Source organism: Vidua chalybeata, chromosome 5, assembly GCF_026979565.1.
Source record: "Vidua chalybeata isolate OUT-0048 chromosome 5, bVidCha1 merged haplotype, whole genome shotgun sequence".
Lineage (NCBI taxonomy): Eukaryota > Metazoa > Chordata > Aves > Passeriformes > Viduidae > Vidua > Vidua chalybeata.
The window spans coordinates 72,441,349-72,449,731 of NC_071534.1; the positions used below are offsets into that span (position 1 = coordinate 72,441,349).

The window sequence follows — 8,383 nt, forward strand, 5'->3', positions numbered from 1 at the left end:
TCTTGAAAGTGTCGCGGCGGCCGGGACACTCTTGACCTTCTCATATGGCGGATAGAAAAAAAAAAAAAAAAAAAAAAAAAAAAAGCGCGGGAAATCGTGGTCCGCGTGCTGCACTGCCCGCGCGCCACGCAGGGCCGCCCCGCCGGGATTTCCGCGGCCTTGCCAGTACTGCGGACACGGGCTGTTGCCGCACTTGCGCCGCGGGCGGGTGGGTTTCAGGCAGCATTTTCTTTTAAATAAGAGATCGTTAATATTAATATCATAGAGCTAGAATTTGGTTACAGGCAGGGCTTTTATTTAAAGAACAGAACTATTTTTGCAATAGAAATATAGAAATGTATATTAATATATCTGGATATATAAAAAGATAAAATATAAATAAATAGAAGTCATAGGAAGAAGATATTTAATATAGAATCGAAATAACATCATGCATCAATATACATGTAAAATGGGAATGTGAAAAGTATAAATATGAAGATAGTTCTAGAGAGTTTAAAAGAAAAGGATTTTGGAGGGGTTTATTGGGTTAGAGGCAGTGTGTTTTAGTTTGTGTGCGGGTGGTTTTTGGGCCATTTATTTTTCAGGATTTTTCCAAGGGGATCGCCCCTGTTCTTTTCTGCCTCCCTTCCCTCCGGGCGAGCGGCAGCCCCCGGCTGTGGCCGGCGGCGGTGCTGCCGCCTTGTGGACAGAGAGCGGTACTGCAGCCCCCCCCAGCCAGCGCCCGCCCCTCGCCGCTGGGTGCCGGCTGAGGGGGGAAGGACGGCTGCCGAGCGTGGGAAGGGCGAGGCGCGGGAGGGAGCGAGCGGCAAGCGGGGCGGTGTCTGTAAATAGAGGGGAGGGTGAAGGAGATTCGGGAGAGCAAAGGGACCCGATGACCGAGAAGAACGGCAGCGGCGAGGGCGGCCCGGCGGGGCCGCTTTCGGCGGGCGGCGGAGGCGCGGTCGCAGCGCTCACGGGCCGGGGGCGGCGGGCGGGGGCGAGCGGCGTCGGAACAGGCTGCACTCCCCTTTCCCGATCCCCGCGCGCGTCCCTCTCTAGACGCTGGAAGCGACCGCGTGCCGGAAATGCCGCCGGGGCGGCGCGCAGGCGGCGGAGCGGGGCCCGGCTTTCCCCGCCCCTCCTGCCGCCATCTTTGGAAGGTCAAGCGAGCCGTCCCCCCCGCCGCGTCCCGTCCGCGTTCCCCGCCGCCTCCCCGTGCTTCCCCGCCGTCTCCACTCTGACACGATCCGCCCCCGTCCCGGACCCCCTCCGCTGCAGGGAAATGCAGGAGAACGCGAAAGCATCGGGGCAGAGCAGCCGCTGGAGGTGCCCGAGCCGTCTCCCCCTTGCCCGCAGGGCCGGAGTTGCCCACCGCCGGCAGCTGACAGGTACGCTGACAGCACGGGCGGCTCCGGCACGCTTTGCCTCGCTGTGTTCCGGTGCCGTGCTGCTGCGGGAGGACGGGGCCAGCGCTCCAAAGGCCAGAGCAGAGCGCTGGCGAATGGGAGGCGAGGAAGGCTTGGGCTAAGGATGGATTGCAAACCGGGCTGCCTGTAAGTGCGCAGAGAGACCTTTGTCATCCACGCTGCCAAAAGGAGCACCTGGTACACCCTATAGGCGTGCCTTGTGTTTCACGTGTTTTCATTTCCTGTTTGTGTCATCCCAAAAAGCAGGGACGGAGCAAATGGGACTGGTTCCCACTGTTGCTGGGTGAAGGCTTTTTACAGGCTGCTGTATTGATGTCATCTTTTTTTCACCCCAAGTTTGGCTTTTCCCATGCTTTTCCCGTAGCTGCTGCATTGGGTGTCCCCAGGAGGGCTGGGTTCCTCAGCAGGGGTCTTAGGAGTTGCTATGGATTCTGATTTTTCTGAAGCTGTATGGAAGTGTGCTAGCGAATCAGCTCTTTTCTCTCCTGAAAAGCTTTCCATCTATGTCCACCCGTGCGTCTCTGTGTTTTAATCACGTAGCCGGACGCGCTGAGGTTCTTACTTTCTAAGCCAAAAGCTGAAGCAGATGACCGTTTGCTTTGTGTGTGTGAGGAGTGGCATTTGTGCTGGAGAGCTGCGGTTGGGAACAAAAGATGGACTTAATGTGCTCTGGGGACGGGCACGGGAGGAAACGCACAGAAAGGCAAGGCAGTGATGATTGCGGAGGAGAAATGAGAGGTGGTTGCTTCCGATCCGTGGGGACTTTCCTTGGGAGTGATCGATCAGAGAGCGTATGGAAGTAGAGAGCATCTTCTGGCTGCTTCTGTTCTGTAAACTTCTCCCTGGCTTCACAGGTCCGTGCTGGAGAGTGGGAGAAGGGTCCCTGCTGGCTGCCGTGTCCTGGGTGGGCACAGAGCTCTGACCTTGGCCAGATGGGCTGGTGAGTATTGAATCAATCCCTGCCTCCTCGTGAGCAAGTTGTTTGAAGGAGTTTGAGGCAGGGACGGCTTTTAGCCGGCTGCAGTTCGGTTTCTTTCTCACAGGTTTCCGGTGTTTTGATCCTGACGTCGCCAAAGCCTCAGGTTTGCTGAATTGGGGCTCCTACCTGTGTGACCCGTGAAATGTCCCGGAAGCTGATCGATGTCTTCCTGCTCCCGCTGTGTTCATTGGGCTGTGCTTCAGGCTTCTCTCCCTGGGCCCTTGCCGTTGCCGTATCTCTTGGATGCCGTGCAGAACGAATCAGGCAGCCAAGCCTCAGGTTCGCCTTCTCCCTCACCCTCTGCGCTGCTCGTGTGGCACAGCAGATCCTGAAGCCAGGTACTGGGACGTGCTGCGTGTGTCACTGCTGGGGTGAAAACAGAGCCCTGGGGAGTGTCGATCCCCTCACCTGCTCTGTGCTCGTGCGCTCTTGCCTGAGCTTTTCCTCCTGGCAAGAGAAGGGGAGGGTGGGCAGCAATGGGAATGCGCCTCAGAGCAAAGGCCTTCTGCAGTTGCCGGGCTGTTCTCCCAGCTCGGAGCGCTGCACGCTCACTGACTGCAGCTTCCAGGAATTGTCGTCCGTGCTTGTGGATTGGGAGCGCTGTCCTCCTCCACCATGCCAACCTTTTCTCTTTACAGAGGAGCACGTGTACATAAGGGTAAAGAGATTCCTTCTGTCACACCGGTATTTGGACCTGAGGAAGGTACCGGGTTTCTCCAGCTTTTTACATTTTGAGAGGTAAGAGTCCCATTTTAGGTACCCAGTAATTCTTCAGAAATGTATTAGAAACAGCCGCAAAAATACAATGAAACCTCATTCTCCACGGGTAGTTAATTAGAAGCGTCTTTCTTATGTTTCATGTAGGAATTCAAAATGTTATTTCTGTGAGGTTTTTGTTGTCTTCTTAATACTAGCGCACAAGGAGTTGTGCTGTGTATGCTCTGTGAGCACAAGAAAAGAATGTTCTGCCCCGCTAGCTACAATTCCTCTTTGAGTTTAGGTGAGTAACTTGGAGTTCAACTGAAGTATTTTAGAAACAGCAACTTCTAAAATTCCATTTCCACTGCATGTTTGGGCTGCAGACTGACTGTTCCCAATGGATGTTAGCGATTAAATTTGATAGGAATGAAAATTGAGAAGTCCAGAAGAAGCTGTGGTAATTCCTGAGCTGGCACTCAGAGGGAACCGGGGTTTTGTGCTCTTAGGAGCATGTATCCTTTGGAATGTCTGAATGTCTGACGGTGGTATTTTTCTTTATGGCTTCCAGTACAAAACAGCACGAGTGGATCCTCAGATTTCTTGGGAAGGGCTGCGTGACAAACATTGCTGTGAGCTCTATGTCTACCAGAGGATTTTCCGGGTCATTCTTTCCTTTCTCAGCAGTCCTTTGTGTGACCAGGGCTCCCAGGTAAGAATTGAAAAAGAACAGTTCCCAAATACCCCAAACCACAAAAGCTTGTATGGCCTCAAGATCTCAAGTACAAAACAGAAAGGAGCAGCTGATTCTGCCTTGGTCCTCTTGAAAATCTGTTCCTTGTTGGTTTTGTGGATGTGTGGAGGGGGAAATAATTTAGGTTGTGTCTAAACCGTCCCATCCTTATCCCCTGAAACTGGGACCGGTTCCTGCCATCGTGGAGCCTCACGTGGGTGCCGTGGTTTTGCTCCTGCAGTCGGGGCCTTTTCTTTTGGGGTCTCTATTCCCCAGCCAGCACGTTTGTCACCTGCACAGTGCTTCGGCAGGAGGGAAACTCGCCTGCCGGGAGCTCTCAGGTTTGGGAGCATCCACCCTGAGGATTTCAGGTATCAAAACCTCGGACAAAAAGAGAAAATTGTCTTGCTACCTGAATACTTCTTGTAAGAGCAGCACCTGTGGTGTGAAGCGTTGAAGGGAGAATGTCTTTCCTTCTCTGGAGTTGCTGAGAACAGGCGGTGTTCATTTTAGCTGGAAGTTGATCGGGTACCAGCCAAATTGCTCATTTTATTTTAGATAATCAGATCTTGGCTGTAAAAGAACAAGTTGCATTTTCTGTTTCAGAGTCCTATTCTGGAGATACGACAGAGTGCTGCCCGTGTCACCTCTAGAGCTGCCCATGAGCCGATAGAGGATCACAGCCTCCTCTCGTGGGTCCTGCACGGCTTAGAGAAAAGGTAACCAGCCAAGTACGGGAGACATGGGGACAATTTCCTGTCCACGGCTGAAGAATGACGTGGCTGAGGATGAAAGCAAGGGGACAGACCTGGAGACGGGGGCACCGAGGGCTGCACTGGCAGAACTTGCTGAACGCTGAGGTGTCCCTTGTGTTTTTGAGAAGAGAATCAAGAGGCTTTCAGGTGGTGGTGGGAGGGACGATGGTGGGGGGCTGTGTGATTTGGGAATCACTTCCTTGACAAAGCAAAAGGACACCTTGTGCTGGTGTCTTTAGCTTTGAAATTTCAAGCAGCCTCAGTTCCCATCCTGTCACAGGACCTGCTGCACAGGAAGTGGCACAGTAATGGATTTGAGCTGTCTAGAACGTTACTTCTCCTCCCCTTGCCTCTCCCTGACAAAAAAAATCTCTTCTGCAAGCACAGAGTGCCCTGACAGGTTCAGGCAAGTGCACCAAAAGTGCCCTAGAATATGGTCCCCCGTAGGAGATGGACCAGCTGCTGGTGAGGATCTGCCTTTCAAATGTGGTTTTCTTTTCTTTTTTTTCTTTTTGTTCTGTTTCATTTTGTTTTTCAGGTTTCTGGAGAACCAGGTGATAAATAAAATGATTTCCTTACTCCATCCTTTGTGGCTAATAAATTTAGGAGACAAGAGAGAAAACAGGAATCGATCCCAGATGCTGCTGTTGAGATGGGTATATGATCTACCTGTATATAGATATATGCGTATCTCTGTATATCTGTGTAGTGATAATAATGGGAGTTTTTATGATACGTTGCTTTACTGTCTTCTATTTTTAATAAAGTGTGATTTTAAGTTATTAGGTATAACATTTTATTCTGCTTATTGGCTAAAGTAACATTTTCTTGTATTTTATTGGTATCAAGTCATGTTAATCATTAATTGGTAAGAGTTTATAATGAATTATTAAGGTGTGAATATTGTTCATTAAGGTACGTCTTTTTTTACTGTAGGTATTTTCATGTGTTCGTATGGGTTTTTATGTTAATGATTTTGGGTTTTTGTGTTATGAATATATTAGTATTTTATTAGGGTTTTTTTGGTTAGTTTACTTGTTTGGTGTGTAGATCACTCCTGTTAAGTATGTTTATCTATATATGTTTTAAAATGTAAGTTATAAATCTACTTGTTAAGGATTTTTGTAGAGTTCTATGTAAAAATTTAAATCGGTAGGGGAGATAAAAAGCAGTAATTATTAATAAGATGAGTATTTTAGTTTTTAATAATGATTTAAGTTATTCAGCGATGTTTTAATTTTTGAAAATATTATTTAGTTATTTTTTATGTGTGATTGATTAATTTTTAAAAAAAAATTAGTAATGTTTTTGTAAATTGATTTCTTGTGATTTCATCAATTTATATATTTTTAAAAATGTTTTCTATTTATGATTGTGTGTGAATAATAAAAAATGAACAGTTGTTTTATTTTGTAAGGTAGTATGTTTAAAGATGTTCATATTTGGCAGTAATTTATTTAACGTTATACATGTGTTATTGTTTGATTTGGTTAGTTAATAAGTAAGTTCATTTGATGTGCTTCAAGTGTGAGTTGTAGTTATTTTAGGTGTTAAAAGAGATGTAGAACTAATAGAATTAGGTTGTTAAAAGGTTGTACGATTTTGATCCTGAGAAGTAAATTTGTGTTGGAGTGATTGGGTATTTTTGGTGTGGGTGTTCTTTTTTTTTGTGTTTGTTTTTTTTGTTTTTTGTTTGTTTTTATGTATTATTGTTATGTTTGGTCTTAGTGGGTTAATTGTTTTAAATTGTAGGTTTGCTGTTTTGAGGTAACTTCTTTGTGGTTTGGTGTGGTTTGGGGGTTGTTTTGTAACTAAATATTGTACAAGTATTTGTTTGTAATGATTTGAGTAATTTTACTTTTGGTGGTTTACCTGTCATTTGGGGTATGAGTGTATAAATGTTATTTGAAGAGTTTATGTTACGTGTAAGTTTTTTGATTTGCAATTTAGTGTTTGTAAAGGATAAGGTTAGTTGTGAGGAGGTATACAAACGAGCTACGTAGAAAAGAGATTTTTCGGGTTGGTGACTGATAAACAGAGCGTATTTGGACGTGGGGTTTTAGTTAGTGTTACTTGTTTGTTCTGTTTTGGTTGTGGAACTATTTCTTTCGGGGTTGGGTTTTTTTGTTTTTTTTTTTTTTCTTTGGTGTGTTTTAAATAAGGCTTGACACAGTGAGTAGGACTCTTGTGTGATTTTTTTTTTTTTTTTTTTTTTTTTAATTGTGGAAACATAAGTATAACGTGTTCTGTAGGTTATGAAATTGACGGGACTACATTATTGGCTACTTACTAAATCTTGTAGTTGTGAGTAGGTTTTTGTAACTCTGATTTTGAAATCAAAGAAGAAAAGTGAGGAGACGAAGGAGGTAGAGAAGTTATCTCCTTCTAGGACAGAAAGGGTTTAGCGCAGAAACTGCTGGGTCTAATGTGGCGCGGGGGTTTCCGTGCGCCGGCCGGGCCGGGCGCGGGGCTCGGCGGCAGGAGAGCGGCGAGCTGTGCGCGTGCGCGGGAGGCGCGCTGCCGCGGGGAGCCGAGCGGAGCCGAGCGGAGGTGAATGGAGCCGAGCGGAGCCGAGCGGAGCCGAGTCGAGCGGAGTCGAGCGGAGCCGAGCGGAGGTGAATGGAGCCGAGCCGAGGCGAATGGAGGCGAACGGAGCGAGCGGCTCCGAGTTGAGCCGAGCCGAGCTGCGCCGAAGAGGCGAATCCAGCCGAGTCTAGCGGAGAACAGCCCGAGTGTAGGCGAGGAGCCGAGCGGGGCCGAACCGAGCCGAGCTCCGCCGAGCGCAGCATCCCGAGCAGGGCGGGCCGCCGGGGCGGGCTCGGGTGGAGTCGGGGCTCTCTGAGGCTCCCCGTCCTGTCCCGCTCTCTACCCCTCCTTCTTCCTCCCCGTATTCCTCTTCTTTCTCTCTTTCCCCCATTTCCCGCTCTCCCCAAAGCCGACCCCTTTCTCTCCCTTTTCGGCCTCCCCTCTCGTCCCCCCCTCCATCCTTCCTTCCTCCTCCCCGTATTCCTGTTCTTTGTCCGCAGACCCTCTCCCCTCCTCTCCCTCGCAAACCCGACACCCCGCGCCCCCCCCCCCCCCCACTCCTTCCTGCTCTGTCCCTATCCCGCTCCTCCGTTCTATTCCTCTTCTCTCCCTCCTCTGTGCACCATCCCTCTTCCCCGCTCCCGGCCTTTCCCTTGCCCTCCCGCTTTCCTCCACAGCCCGACCTCCCTCCCTACCCTTTCTCATGCCCTGCTAGCCCTCTTCTCTTCCCGTCGCCCCGTTCCTTCTTTCCCCGCAGCCGCGGGGCCGGGGGCGCCGGAGAATAAAGCCCAGAGGGCCGGAGCCCGGCGCCCCTGGGCCCTTGCGGGAGTCCCCGCACGGGGCCGGAGGCTCTCGGCGGATCCCCCCGTGCCGGTCAAACCCCGCCCGGCCCCGCCGGACCTGCGGCTTTGCCGGCATCGCGCTGAGAGCGGCCCCCGCTCTGTGCCGTGCCGTCCGTGCCGCGTCCCCGCCGTCTCTGCCGCTCCCTCTCTCTGCCCCTCGCCCGTGACAGCGAGGCTGGGCAGGAGCTTCGACCCTTCTGGGGGCTGCCCCCTTTTCTTGTTGCGGCAGAGTCCCTTTCGGGGGGATGTACATGTGGAAAGGGATGGAAGCAAGTGCTGGGCTGCTGTCCAGGGCAGTTAAGACTCGTTCTGTGCCTTCTTTGGGGGCCAGGAAAAAGGGGTGAAGACTCGGGGCTCTGGTGTCATTTGGGGCACCCTAAGGTCCCTAGGAGAGGGAGGCACGCTGCGGCGGAGGAGCAGGTGGGTGGCGAATGAGGGGGGTC

The 8,383-nt window shown here is 50.3% G+C and overlaps 2 long non-coding RNA genes across 3 annotated transcripts; both read left to right on the forward strand.

The window, feature by feature from the left end:
• The first annotated feature begins 1,187 nt into the window (after positions 1–1,187).
• On the forward strand, positions 1,188–2,460 carry LOC128788870 (uncharacterized). 2 transcript variants are annotated; one of them, XR_008431230.1, is made up of 3 exons: positions 1,188–1,370; positions 2,264–2,349; positions 2,434–2,460. It is a non-coding gene; the product is annotated as an uncharacterized LOC128788870 (long non-coding RNA). The 2 variants fall into 2 exon arrangements; XR_008431231.1 differs by having other exon boundaries at positions 2,424–2,459.
• A 1,233-nt stretch (positions 2,461–3,693) lies between these two features.
• On the forward strand, positions 3,694–5,974 carry LOC128788869 (uncharacterized). Its single transcript, XR_008431229.1, has 3 exons — positions 3,694–3,796; positions 4,424–4,536; positions 4,853–5,974. It is a non-coding gene; the product is annotated as an uncharacterized LOC128788869 (long non-coding RNA).
• Positions 5,975–8,383: the final 2,409 nt, after the last annotated feature.